Raw genomic sequence first — 13,255 nt, forward strand, 5'->3', positions numbered from 1 at the left:
TTCCATTCTACAGCCTTCTTATTCACTCCATGCTTTTGCTTTAGTGAAAGGGGCATGCCAAGCATAGCGCCTGCAGATCAGAAGCTAATCATGATGTTCCTTCTCTAGTCTAGACTCACATAAACCCTTCATATCTGACAATCTGGGTAATCCCCCAATCCCTATGCAGGGGAAAGTTTAATTGGGTACAGTGCTCTGACAAAAGCCAGGTAGAGAACACATTCCAAAGGGGCTTGGACTCCTAGTGCCTGCTCCATGGGCTTCATGAGCCTTTGTCTTAGGGCAAATGACCTTTGTGCCAGAACTCAGTTGATGGTTTTTTCCTAGTTCTTTCCTTCCCTTATGAAAAGCCTGCTCCTCCCACCTATCTGTACCCCTCTTTCCTTGAGTGCCCAAAGTCTTTCTTGTTTCTCCTGTCTTAAAGAAAGTACGTGTTTGATAAATCTACCCAGGATCCCAGTGATCTGTACTGTTTTCCAGCCTGGGGTCTTTGCACTTTAACAAAGGTAATTTTAGAGAATAAGGCTTATATTGGGGACCTACTGATAGTTGCTATCTGGAGCACTGTGTTGGGAAGGATTCTGAGGTACCATCAAAAAAGAGTTGTGTTATCATTTAGCAAGATCTGCCAATAGCATGAACGTGGAGAGTGGCAGGATATGTGACACATATTTGCCAAATTTTCCTTAACCCAAAAGAACAAGTCTCTAAAGACAATACCAGGGATTGGTAAGAAGATATCCACAAAGATATTTCTGTTGTTTGTGTTGGGGAGAAGGGCAGTAGCTGGTTAATTATGTATGTGAATTTTCATACTCTGATTTGTTTTGTTTTGTTTTGTTTTTCTGGTGGACTTTAATCTTACTTAACCTTTCTCAACAGGTGTAACTTTTGGAGTTCATTTATAAGATAGTACTTTTGATCTTTTATTTTTTTCTATCTAAGGACTGGGAAGTTGATCATTGATCCTCAAATATGACCTTTGCTATTTCTTCCTCAGAAACCAATAAGGCACAAGAATACCTAAGTCCACTGGTATTTGGGGGGAAATTCCAGTGGCTCTAAAAGATGAGAAACAGTGGTCAAGAGGGCTTGCCTTGTAGTGCCTGGTCATGTGTTCTGACAATGCAGAGAATTGAGTGGTTGAGAAAAGTGCAACAAGATGGGGGTCAGGTGTGAGTGCATCATATGTCCATTCAATCATTCATCAGTGCCAGGCACTCTGCTAAGATCCAGAGGATATAGCAATGTACACGGTACCTTGCTACCTTTCAGAACTGTCTGGGAGAGAGAAAAGTGTACACACAATGAGAAGACAGGATAATGAGACTGTAAAAGGGGTAAATACATGGTGCTGTGGGTTGCCGAGAACTGGCTTCTTAAGGAAGTAATGTCTAAGCTTAGACCCAAAGAATGGGTAGGAATAAGTCAAAAGAGACATGGAAGAGACCTTTAGGCTTAGGGATAAGCTTCTGTGAAGGGCTGGAGGAGCTGAGGGTATGGTTGAATTGTGGGACAGGGAAAAGCTAGATCATGAATTCACATAAATGGGTTAAAGTTTAAACTGAGGGATTTTCTATGAGAAAAGTAAGCAAGGGATGAAATCATGTGGCTTAGGGAAAAAGATAATTAAAAAGTTGATTTTAGCTGAAGTGTGGAAGTTAAAAAGGAAAAGGACAAGTAGACCAGTTGCTGGCATTTGTGAGGCTTTGATGTTAGCCCACTAATGACAATATCAATCAATTTCAAATAGTATTATAGAAGGTGAGTGGGAGGAGACTTAGAAATCATCTAACGTTGGACACTTGAAACCTCAGTGGGTTAAATGAGATGCCCAAAGTCATATGGCCAAGGAAAATCAAAGTTGGGACTTAAATACAGGTCTATTTCCAAATTCAGTTCTCTCTCCACTCTATTCGCTTGGCCAGGTAATTTTTCAATTCACTGCATGTGCAAAACATATTCTGCTAACTGCTGGAGGAAATGGATAAGCAAAAAAACTTAACATGGTCCCTACTATCTAAAAGCTGTCATGATGTTTTTCTGGAGCTGTGCTTGTGATGTTAAAGTGATGTAATGGAGCAAGTGGAAGGAAGCATCAGCAGAAATGCAAGTGGGTGGACCCCAGTGGTTTAGGATTTGGATCTCCTTATCATTAATGAAGTAGTAAATTAGCATTTGGTCCATTGGGCCCTATTATTCCTAGAATAAATCAAATACACCTGTATGTGGGCATGTTATGCTGCACCACTGGTTGAAGCTTCCCTACTTCTGTCCATTCCCTGCTTAAGGGAGCTCAGACTCTTGCTGCCTCCTGTCTCCACCCTTATGCAATGCTCTGGGGCCCATGAGCCCTCCAGGCCACAGATGGTCATCAACAGGCCCCACAAACTATGAATATCCATGGAGATGTTTTAGGGAAGTGGCTGTGGGTCAGCTGTTAGGCGTGGCTGTTTGGACAGTAAAATAGGGAAATGGTATAGCAGAAATGAGGTCAAGAATATGGGCCTGGGCCAGACAGAGCGTGAGAAACAAACATGAGTCTGAAAAACGGCAATAACTCTGAGCAAGGGAAGCATTTCACTGCAGAAATCACATCACAATGACCTAAAAATAATTACCAAGACCGTGGGGACTGCCTTACATGTGGAACTTGCTTTTTGTTATTTTTCAGATTGCAAAATTGGAGGGCTGGCCCCTAAGTGGGAAAATAAGGCTTTTCAAAGTAGTTATAACTGCAAATCTTTCATTTCCTTTGGAAAGCATTAATCATCTATAAATATGGTCGCTCACTCACTTTTCCCTTCTCTCTCACCTCAAAACACCTCACCTAGCTCTCTCTGAGGCAGTGGTGAAGAGCAGGAAAATAGAAATGTTCCTACTGCTGGCTCTTATTCATTCTTTTATTGAACAAATATTTCCATTAACACAGGGCTGGTCTTGCTGGGAAAAGCAAAGTTATATAAAGCCATCCCACAGCCTGTAGGGGGCTCATACTTAATAAGTGGGATGAGCCATTCATACAAATTATAAGAACAAACAATGGGAAGTGATACAATGTCAGAACAAATACCAGGAGTCATAGAAACATGGAGGAGGAAGTGATTATGTCTTGCTGGGCAGTGTGGGAAAGGTGTGCATTGGATCCCCGAAGGACTGGCTGGATTAGAGCTTCAAAAGATGGGAGAAAGTGAACAACAGCATAATCCCAAGGCTACGGGAGCGCAGATCACTTTAGAACAATGGTCAACTATTTACTTCATCTGGACCTCTTAGTGAAGGAGACTAACAGGAAATCACCCCAGAACTGCCCTCTTAAGGAAGCTTACAGATGGCAGGCTAGAGGCAGTTAGACAATGTGGGATTTGATTGTAGCTATTTGTTTATTTCTATGACATAAGGTGGGAGTAAGAAGTATTTGTAACATGGCCAGAGAATTATGCTTTCAAAAGAATCTCCTGACAAGAGTGCTTAAAATGGATTGGAATGGCAAGACTTGGGAAGCAAAACAGAATAAAACAATATATAAATTAAGGTTACCTAGAATATTCTTTTCATCTAGTTTAATCCCATTGTCTTATTCTTCATCAATGGTTATTTCATAGTTTCAGTGTCATCCCACATCTGAGTGCTCAGAGCACCTTCTGTCTGCATGCAGATGGTGTGGTCCTCCAAGACCTCCATCTCTACACAGATCTAATAATCCAATGAGTGCTCACACATGCCTGTGTTGTATACAGTCCTGAAAATTGCTTTCCCACACAGACTGTGCAGCCACAATACCTAGTCTTCTGAGCCCGACAGCTCTACCTGGCTCTGTTTTAAGGTTAGCATTCCACCCTCACTGCTAACAATGACAACACTACCATGGTCTATTGCCTATTAGTCACCTATGTTGGTAGAAAAAGAACAATGCTGCTAGCCATTGCATCAGCCCCAGCTAGCCTGCAGTATATCACTTCCATGCCCTTGGTAGACCAGAAGTCTGCTCATGCCATAGATATCTCTGCTAGTGTGTAATTGCATGCCAAGTGCCAGTGTTGCACAGATATACAGCCATAACTGAGCCTTGGGGGAGATATTTTCAGTCACTTCTCAAAAGCAGTTTGTATGAGGTGAGAGAGTAAAGCTGCCAAGGTCCCCAGGTTTAACAATCCTCTAAATTAATGCACTCATTTACATATACACACTTATACATATAGACGTCATACCCCCAGAATACCTTAAAAACTGCCAGAGGGCTGGACTAAGCCAAGTCCCGGGATCAGCCAGCCACTTTGCCATATCTAGCATCGACAATACCCTTCCTTTTATTTCCACTACTGCATTGTGTCCATTCTCTCCCAGAGCCTCTCATACCCTTTACTGAAATATGACTTCCTTCTGGGACCATCTTGATGCTCCACAGTTTCATAACCTCAAATCTTAATGGGGTTTGGAATCCCAGCCCCATTTTCCCACTGAAGGACTCCTTAGCTCTCATGTAAATTAATATATGAAAATAAATATAAAAATGTCACACTATTCCCCTTGTCATCAATGTCTGGGGGCCAGGCTAGCCAAGAGTGGTAGTGGAGGGCTAGGAGAGAAAGTGGTTATCTCTGCTTTTCACCCTTTCTGTCCAAACCTCAGCTCCTGCTCACCCAAAACACAAATTAGAAATAATGACAACCTGAAGAGGAATACAGCTGTATAATCAGGAAAATGGGACATCTGAGATGCGTTGTTGAAGTAACAGAATAGATTCTGTGGATTATTTGGCATGTAAGAGACAAAATGAAAAAGAAAATATCAAGGATAATTTAAGAATTTTCAGCCAGATGCCTGGGAATTATGATGGTTCTGTTAATAAATGTAGGGAAGTTAGGACAGAAATAGTTTTGGGTATATGTAAATAACTCAGTTTAAAGTACCATATCTGAGTCTCATTCCAAAGTTGGTTCAAGATATGTCTTGGGCATCATAAGTTTTAAAGGCCCCAAAACAACTTTAATCATATCTATCTGTCTATCATCTATCTATCTATCTATCTATCTATCTATCTATCTATCTATCTATCTATTTATCATCTATCTATCTATCTATCATGATAGGAATTTATTTTTAGGACAATGGTAAAAGTTCACTACTTAATGTTAAAAATCAGATTTAATTTTTGTAGCTATTAAAGCCAGAGGTTGTTTTCAGTATGTCATTATTCATATTTGATTAGGAACATTTTGTATGGGATGAGTAGAAAGCCTGGGAAGGTAGATGAACAGAGGCGTAACAAGGAGGTGTGTTTCAAGGGCAGCAACATACTAAAGCTCCATGCTAAGAAATCACAAGGTTACCACTCTCAGGGACATTTTCATTGTGGGAAATCTTCTGCTAACTTGTTGAATTCATTTAAAGATGTAAATGTAGGTTGTGCTTGTCTATGGCATTAGATGCAACCATGACCCTCTCATGTGTTTACATATGAAGTCAGCATGAGACCAGAAGGTCCTTTAATTCTATTCATTATGCTGGACTAGAAATATATGACATAAGGGATAACACATTAATAATTATGATACTTAAAGCCCACAAAATTCCTAGCTATCTTCTCACCTCAAACCCACAGCCTTCCACTATTTCGCTACTGCTGAGACACAGAAAATATGCATTTCATCATAATCATTTAATGCTACAATGCTACAAGATGTAGGGTGAAAAGACTGCAAGATTAACTTTTGCTGAACCATGTGTGCCCACCCACCCTGACTCACACAGACTCATGGCAGAAACTTGCAGAAGAACATATTGATAACTCAACTGAGAATAAAAATCATTGGCCTTGTCAAAGTATTAATAAAGGGAACATCAGATTAACCAATTTGGAAGACTACTGGGTCCATTTCCCCGTTTTCAGTGGCTATGATCTTCTTGCTGGGTCAGGCAGCTGCAGTGAAGAGCAGTTCAAAGGGAACCAGAGGTGCTAGTAAGCCTCCCAAACAGCCATTCATTTTCTCTTTTCTTTTTTTTAAATTATATTTTATTGATTATGCTATTACAGCTGTCCCAATTTTTCCCCTTTTGCCCCCTCCACACAGCATGACCCCATACCCTCAGGCAATCCCCACACCATTGTTTATGTCCATGGGTCATGCATATAAGTTCTTTAGCTACTCCATTTCCTATACTGTACTTTACATGCCCACGGCTATTATGTAACTACCTATTTGTGCTTCTTAATCCCCTCAGCTCTTCACCCATTTACCCTAACCCCCCTTCCATCTGGCAACCATCAAAATGTTCTCTGTATTCACAATCATGTCTCTGTTCTTCTTGTTTGCTTACTTTGTTTCTTAGATTCAATTGTTTTTTTTTTAATTTTGTTTTTTGTTATTCAATTACAGTTGTCCCATTTTTCCCCCATTGCTCCCCCCTCCCAGCCCATCCCTTCTCCCACAATTATATCCCTCCCCATTGTCCATGTCCATGAGTCATTCATATACGTTCCTTGACCTGACCCTTCCCTTACTTATCCCACTTCTCTCCCTCCCCCCTCCCGCCTACTGACTACTATTCTATGCCTATTTAGTTCGTTTGTTTGTGTTGCTCTTTAGTTTCCTGTATTGGGTGATATCATATGGTATTTTGCTTTCTTTGCCTGGCTTATTTCACTAAGTATAATTCTCTCTAATTCCATCCATGTTGTCGCAAATGGCAGGAGTTCCTTCTTTCTTTCTGCTACATAGTATTCCATTGTGTAGATGTACCACAGTTTTTTGATCCACTCATCCACAGACGGGCACCTAGGCTGTTTCCAGCACTTAGCTGTTGTAAATAGGGCTGCTATGAACATAGGGGTGCATAAGTTCTCTTGAATTAGGGTTTCAGGATTTTTCGGGTATAATCCTAGCAGTGGAATCACTGGTTCAAATGGCAGTTCCATTTTTAGTTTTTTGAGGTAATTCCATACTGTTTTTCATAGTGGCTGCACCGGTCTGCATTCCCACCAACAGTGCAGTAGGGTTCCCGTTTCTCCACATCCTCGCCAGCACTTGTTGTTTGTTGATTTGTTGATGATGGCCTTTCTGACAGGTGTAAGGTGGTATCTCATTGTGGTTTTTACTTGCATCTCTCTGATGGCCAATGATGTTGAGCATTTTTTCATGTGTGTATGGACCTTTTGTATGTCCTTTTCGGAGAAGTGTTTGTTCAGGTCCTTTGCCCATTTTTGAATTGGGTTGTTTGTTTTCTTGATGTTGAGTCATATAAGCTCTTTATATATTTTGGAGATCAGTCCCCTGTCTGTGATATCATTGGCAAATATGTTTTCCCATATGGTTGGTTTCCTTTTCATCTTGCTGATGTTTTCTTTTGCTGAGCAGAAAATTTTTAGTTTGATGTAGTCCCATTTGTTTATTTTTTCCTTTATTTCTCTTGCCTTGGGAGATGTATCCGTGAAGATATTGTTACGTGTGATATCTGAAATTTTCCTGCCTATGTTTTCCTCTAGGACGTTTATGGTATCACGGCTTACATTTAAGTCTTTAATCCATCTTGAGTTTATTCTCGTGTGTGGTGTAAGTTGGTGGTCTAGTTTCATTTTTTTGCATGTCCCTGTCCAGTTCTCCCAGCACCATTTGTTAAAGAGGCTCTTCTCACTCCATTTTATGTTCTTTCCTCCTTTATCAAAGATTAGTTGACCATAGAGGCCTGGGTTTATTTCTGGGCTTTCAATTCTGTTCCACTGATCTATATGTCTGTTCTTATGCCAGTACCAGACTGTTTTGATCACAGTGGCTTTGTAGTATTGTTTGATGTCTGGTATCATGATTCCTCCTGCTGTGTTCTTCTGTGTCAAGATTGCTTTTGCTATTCGGGGTCTTTTTTGGTTCCATATGAATTTTTGGAAAATTTGTTCTAGGTCAGTGAAATATGTCATTGGTAATTTAATAGGGATTGCATTGAATCTGTAAATTCCTTTGGGTAGTATGGCTATTTTGATGATGTTGATTCTTCCCATCCAAGAACATGGTATTTGCTTCCATTTTTTTGTATCTTCCTTAATTTCTTTCTTCAATGTTGCATAATTTTCAGTGTACAGGTCTTTTATCTCTTTGGTTAAGTTTATTCCTAGGTACTTTATTTTTCTTGTTGCTATAGTAAATGGTATTTTCTTTTTTGCTTCTGTCTCTGAGATTTTATTGTTGGTGTACAGAAATGCCTTAGATTTCTGTATATTTATTTTGTACCCTGCTATTTTGCCAAATTCACTTATTATATCAAGTAGTCTTTTAGTGGAGTTTATAGGGTTTTCTAGGTATACTATCATGTCGTCTGCAAATAGTGATAGTTTTACTTCTTCTTTCCCAATTTGGATGCCTTTTATTTCTTTTTCTTGTCTGATTGCTGTGGCTAGGACTTCCAACACTATGTTGAATAGAAGTGGGGAGAGTGGACAGCCTTGTCTAGTTTCTGATTTCAGGGGGAATGCTTTCAGTTTTTGTCCATTGAGTATGATGTTGGCTTCAGGCTTCTCATATATAGCCTTAATGATGTTAAGGTATGCTCCCTCTATTCCCATTTTGCTGAGTGTTTTCAACATAAATGGATGTTGTACTTTATCAAATGCTTTTTCTGCATCTATAGATATGATCATGTGATTTTTGTCTTTCATTTTGTTTAGGTGATGTATTATATTTACTGATTTGCGAATATTAAACCATCCTTGCATCCCTGGGATGAATCCCACTTGATCATGGTGTATGATCTTTTTGACGTATTGTTGGATCCTGTTTGCCAAAATTTTATTGAGGATTTTAGCATCTATGTTCATCAGTGATATTGGCCTGTAGTTTTCTTTCTTTGGTGTGTCCTGACCAGGTTTTGGGATTAGGGTAATACTGGCTTCATAGAAAGAGTTTGGGATTTTTTCCTCTTCTTGGATTTTCTGGAATAGTTTGAGGAGGGTAGGAGTTAGTTCTTCCCTAAATGTTTTGTAAAATTTGCCTGTGAAGCCATCCGGTCCAGGGCTTTTGTGTGCAGGGAGATTTTGGATTACTGTTTCAATTTCCTTCTTTGTTATTGGTCTGTTGAGACTTTCTACTTCTTCTTGATTCAGTTTTGGAAGGTTATATGTTTCTAGAAATCTGTCCATTTCTACTAGGTTGTCAAATTTCTTGCCATAGAGTTGTTTGTAGTAATTTCTTATAATTGTTTGTATTTCTGAGGTATCAGTCGTGATTTCTCCTCTTTCATTTCTGATTTTGTTTACTTGGGTCTTCTCTCTTTTTTTCTTAATGAGCCTGGCTAGAGGTTTGTCAATTTTGTTTATTTTTTCAAAGAACCAGCTCCTGGTTTTGTTGATTTTTTGGATTGTTCGTTTCGTTTCTATGTCGTTTAATTATGCTTTGATCTTGATGATTTTCCTTTCTTCTTTTTGCCCTAGGCTTTGTTTGTTGTTGCTGTTCTAGTTCTTGTAGTTTTATGGTTAGGTTTTTTATTTGAGATTCTTCTATCCTTTTCAGATATGCCTGTATTACTATGAACTTCCCTCTTAGGACTGCTTTTGCTGTGTCCCATAGGTTTTGGGCTGTTGTGTGTTCATTGTCATTAGTTTCTAGAAATTTCTTGATTTCCTCTTTGATGTCATTGTTAACCCATTCGTTATTTAAGAGCATGTTATTCATTCTCCATGAGTTTGGGTGTCTTTGATTTTTTTCCCTGAGGTTGATTTTTAGTTTCAAGGCATTGTGGTCTGAAAAGATGCTTGATATGATTTCAATTTTCTTGAATTTGTTGAGGCTTGTTTTGTGTCCTATCATGTGGTCTATCTTTGAAAATGTCCCATGTGCCTTTGAAAAGAATGTATATTTTGCTTCTTTGGGGTGAAAACTTCTATATATATCAGTTAAGTCCATGTGGTTTAGTGTGTTGTTCAATGCCTGTATATCCTTGGTGTTTCTTTGCTTGGATGATCTGTCTATTGTTGATAATGGAGTGTTGAAGTCCCCTACTACGAGTGTGTTGTTGTTAATATCCTTCTTGTGGTCTTCTAGTATTTGCTTTATGTATTTGGGTGCTCCTATGTTGGGTGCATATATGTTTATCAGTGTTATATCTTCTTGATGAATCGCTCATTTAAGTATTATGAAATGTCCTTCTTTGTCTCTTTTTATTGCCCTTGCTCTTTGAAATCCGTTTTGTCTGATATGAAGACTGCTACCCCAGCTTTTTTTTCAGGTCCATTTGCTTGGAATATTTTTTTATATCCCTTTACTTTCAGTCTATGTAAATCTTTTGTTTTGAGGTGTGTTTCTTGTAGACAGCAAATATGTGGGTCCTGTTTTCTTATCCATTCTGTTACCCTATGTCTTTTAATTGAAGCATTTAATCCATTTACATTTAAGGTTATTATTGACATGTATTTATTCATTTCCCTTTTGTATCTCTGTTCCTCTACTCTTTTTTTGTTTTTTCTCTTCCTTTTTTCTTAGAATATTCCCTTTAGCATCTCTTGCAATGGAGATGTATTCCTTTAGTCTTCCTTTGTCTGAGAAACTCCTTATTTCACCTTCTATTTTGAATGAGAGCCTTGCTGGGTAGAGTATTCTTGGTTGTAGGCCTTTGATTTTCATTGCTTGAAATATTTTTGACCATTCCCTTCTGGCTTGTAATGTTTCTGTTGAGAAATCGGTCGATAGCCTTATTGGAGCTCCCTTGTAAGTTATTTCCTGTTTTCCTCTTGCTGCTTTTAGGATTCTCTCTTTGTCTTGGAATGTTGCCATTTTAACTATGATGTGCCTTGGAGTGGGTTTTTGGGGGTTCCTCTTGATTGGAACTCTCAGTGCTTCTTGGACTTGCATAGCTTTTTCTCTCATCAGGTTCGGAAAATTTTCTGTCACTATTTCTCCTATCAGATTTTCAATTCCATGCTCCTTTTCTTCCCCCTCTCATATTCCGATGATCCTTAAATTATTTTTTTTAATGCTATCCTGTAATTCCCTTACATCTTGTTCATATTTTTTCAATCTTTTTTCATTTTGCTGTATCATTTGAGAATTATTGCCTACATTATCCTCTAACTCACTAATCCGATCCTCTGCTTCATTTAGTCTGCTTTTGACTGATTCTGCTGTGTTTCTCAGTTCAGAGATTGCATTCTTCATTTCTTCCTGGTTCTTGTTGATAGTTTCTATGTCTTTTTTTATGCTGGTGTAGTTCTCTGCAAGTTCCCTGTAATTTTCTTGGAGCTGTTGGTAACTTCCTTGGAGGTTGTCATAGTTGTTTTTGAGGTTTTCGAGCATATTGAGCTTCTTCACCACCGTAGTTTTGAATTCCATGTCTGACATTTGGGCTATGTCTATTCCATGTGCCTCTCTTTCTGGGGATTCCTCTTTTCTTTTCATTGAGAGGTTGTTTCTGCGTCTTACCATGTTGGATTCTTCTTGTTTGTTTTTGTTATTTGGATTTGTCTGCTTTGCCTTCCCACCTTTGTGGTATGAGATTTTTTATGGTAGATCTGGGGGTTTCAGTGGTGCAGTCTCTTTGATCTCCTGAGCCTGATGTTCTTGGGGTACCCTTTATGTCGTTTGTTTATGCTGTCTGGTTATATTTCAGATTTTTTGTTGTTGTTGTTGTTGTTGTTGTTAGGATATTCCTTCTGGCTTGTTGATGGGAGTCACTCTATCCACTTTATCTCGAATTCTTTTGTGGAGATGTCAGTTCAGCCTTCTTGTGTCGTCTTCTTTTTCTGTGTCCACAGCTGGTCTAATGTGATGGGTCAGAGATTCCTATTCCTTGTAGCAGTGGTGTGCGCGAGGTGGCCAGCAAGGTGCAATGCAAGGCAGCCAAGAGCCCACTTCAGGTCTGCCACACCGCGCTCCAGGAAAGCAGGCCACGCCGCACTTTGGGGAAGCTGGCAAGGTGTTTTGTTTTGTTTTTTCACTCAAGCATCAGTGCGCGCCCAAGGCAGCTGGGAAACTAAGCTCAGGCCTGCCGCGCTGCGCTCCCAGAAAGCAGGCCGCACCAAGCTCCCGGAAAGCCCTCCAGGTGTTTTTTTGGCTAGAGCACCAGTGCGCGCCCAAGGTACGGGGAACTAAGCTCCGGCCTGCTGCACCGCGCTCCTAGAAAGCTGGCCTCGACCACGCTCCTAGAAAGCTGGCCGCAGCCGCGCTCCGAGGAAGCTGGCCGCGCTGCTCTCCGGGAAAGCCCTTGAGGTGTTTTTTGGCTCGAGTGCAGGTGTGCACCCAAGCGGCTGGGGAGCTAGCCTCAGGCCTGCAGCGCCGTGTTCTGGGCATTGGTCTTTCGCCTCTTAGGGCAGGGCTGCAGACACCTGTGCTCAGTAGAAGTGAGTGTCTGTGAGTCCTGCTGCCCACCGTTCCCGCACCTCCTGAGCGGGTACACGCAGAGCCTGGGCAAGTGCTCTGCGCTCCAGATTCCGGCCTGGTACTTCAGCCTAGCACCCACTGGGCTGGCCAGGGACGTTTGCGCACAGTCTTCTGCGTGTCCAGTGGGCCCTGCCTGCGCCCATTGGGTCACTGATTTTATGTCTATTGGCGTGTGTCCGAGGGGCACCTGGACACACAGCCCTGCGCACCTGGGCCAGTGAATGAAGGCACTTCCCTATGCGCGCCCCCGTGACCCAAGGGGAGGGTTGGGGGGTGGATGAGCGCGCCACTGCGCCTGGGCTCCTCAAGAATGGCCTACCACCCCCAAACTTTCCTCCCCTCTCCACCATCCACTAGAGAAAAATATAAAGGAGAATTATGTTCTCACTTGCCCAGCAGCACGCTGTCTCCTGTCCTTCAGCGCCAATGCCACTTGGTCGAGTCCGGTCTCTGCCAGCGGGCAGAGATCTGCTCTCCTTCCAACTCCTCTCCCGGGGCAGCCTGTGGTCCCCCAAAATCCTTTGTGTCCTTCCAGCCGCAGCTCCAGCAGCCGCCCCAGTCAGGAATCCCGTTTCGTCCCCTTTTTTCTCCACTATCCTCCCTAAACAGGTTGTTCCCAGATGGATTTTCTCTAATCCAGCAGTGCCGTGGCTCAACTCCTGCCAGTGTCCAGCTGCTCACTGAGATGTTCTGTCTGCAGTTAGCCCAAACTGCAGACGGGTCTCGGGAGCCTGAAACCTCAGCCTCTCCTCACTCCTCCGCCATCTTCCCTCTCCAGATTCAATTGTTGATAGATATGTATTTATTGCCACTTTATTGTTCATAACTTTGAGCTTTTTACTAAATAAGTCCCTTTCGTCGGCAGCCGTCCGTCTCGAGAGACGATGGTGTAG

At 41.2% G+C, this 13,255-nt stretch overlaps 1 protein-coding gene across 2 annotated transcripts in view; it reads left to right on the forward strand.

The window, feature by feature from the left end:
* The window catches only part of ADTRP (androgen dependent TFPI regulating protein), a 92,342-nt gene that overhangs the window by 66,616 nt on the left and 12,471 nt on the right, over window positions 1-13,255 (forward strand). The gene's annotated exons all lie outside the window — the stretch shown is intronic.

The sequence above is a fragment of the Furipterus horrens genome, unplaced genomic scaffold, assembly GCF_987537825.1.
Source record: "Furipterus horrens unplaced genomic scaffold, mFurHor1.1.pri manual_scaffold_3, whole genome shotgun sequence".
NCBI lineage: Eukaryota > Metazoa > Chordata > Mammalia > Chiroptera > Furipteridae > Furipterus > Furipterus horrens.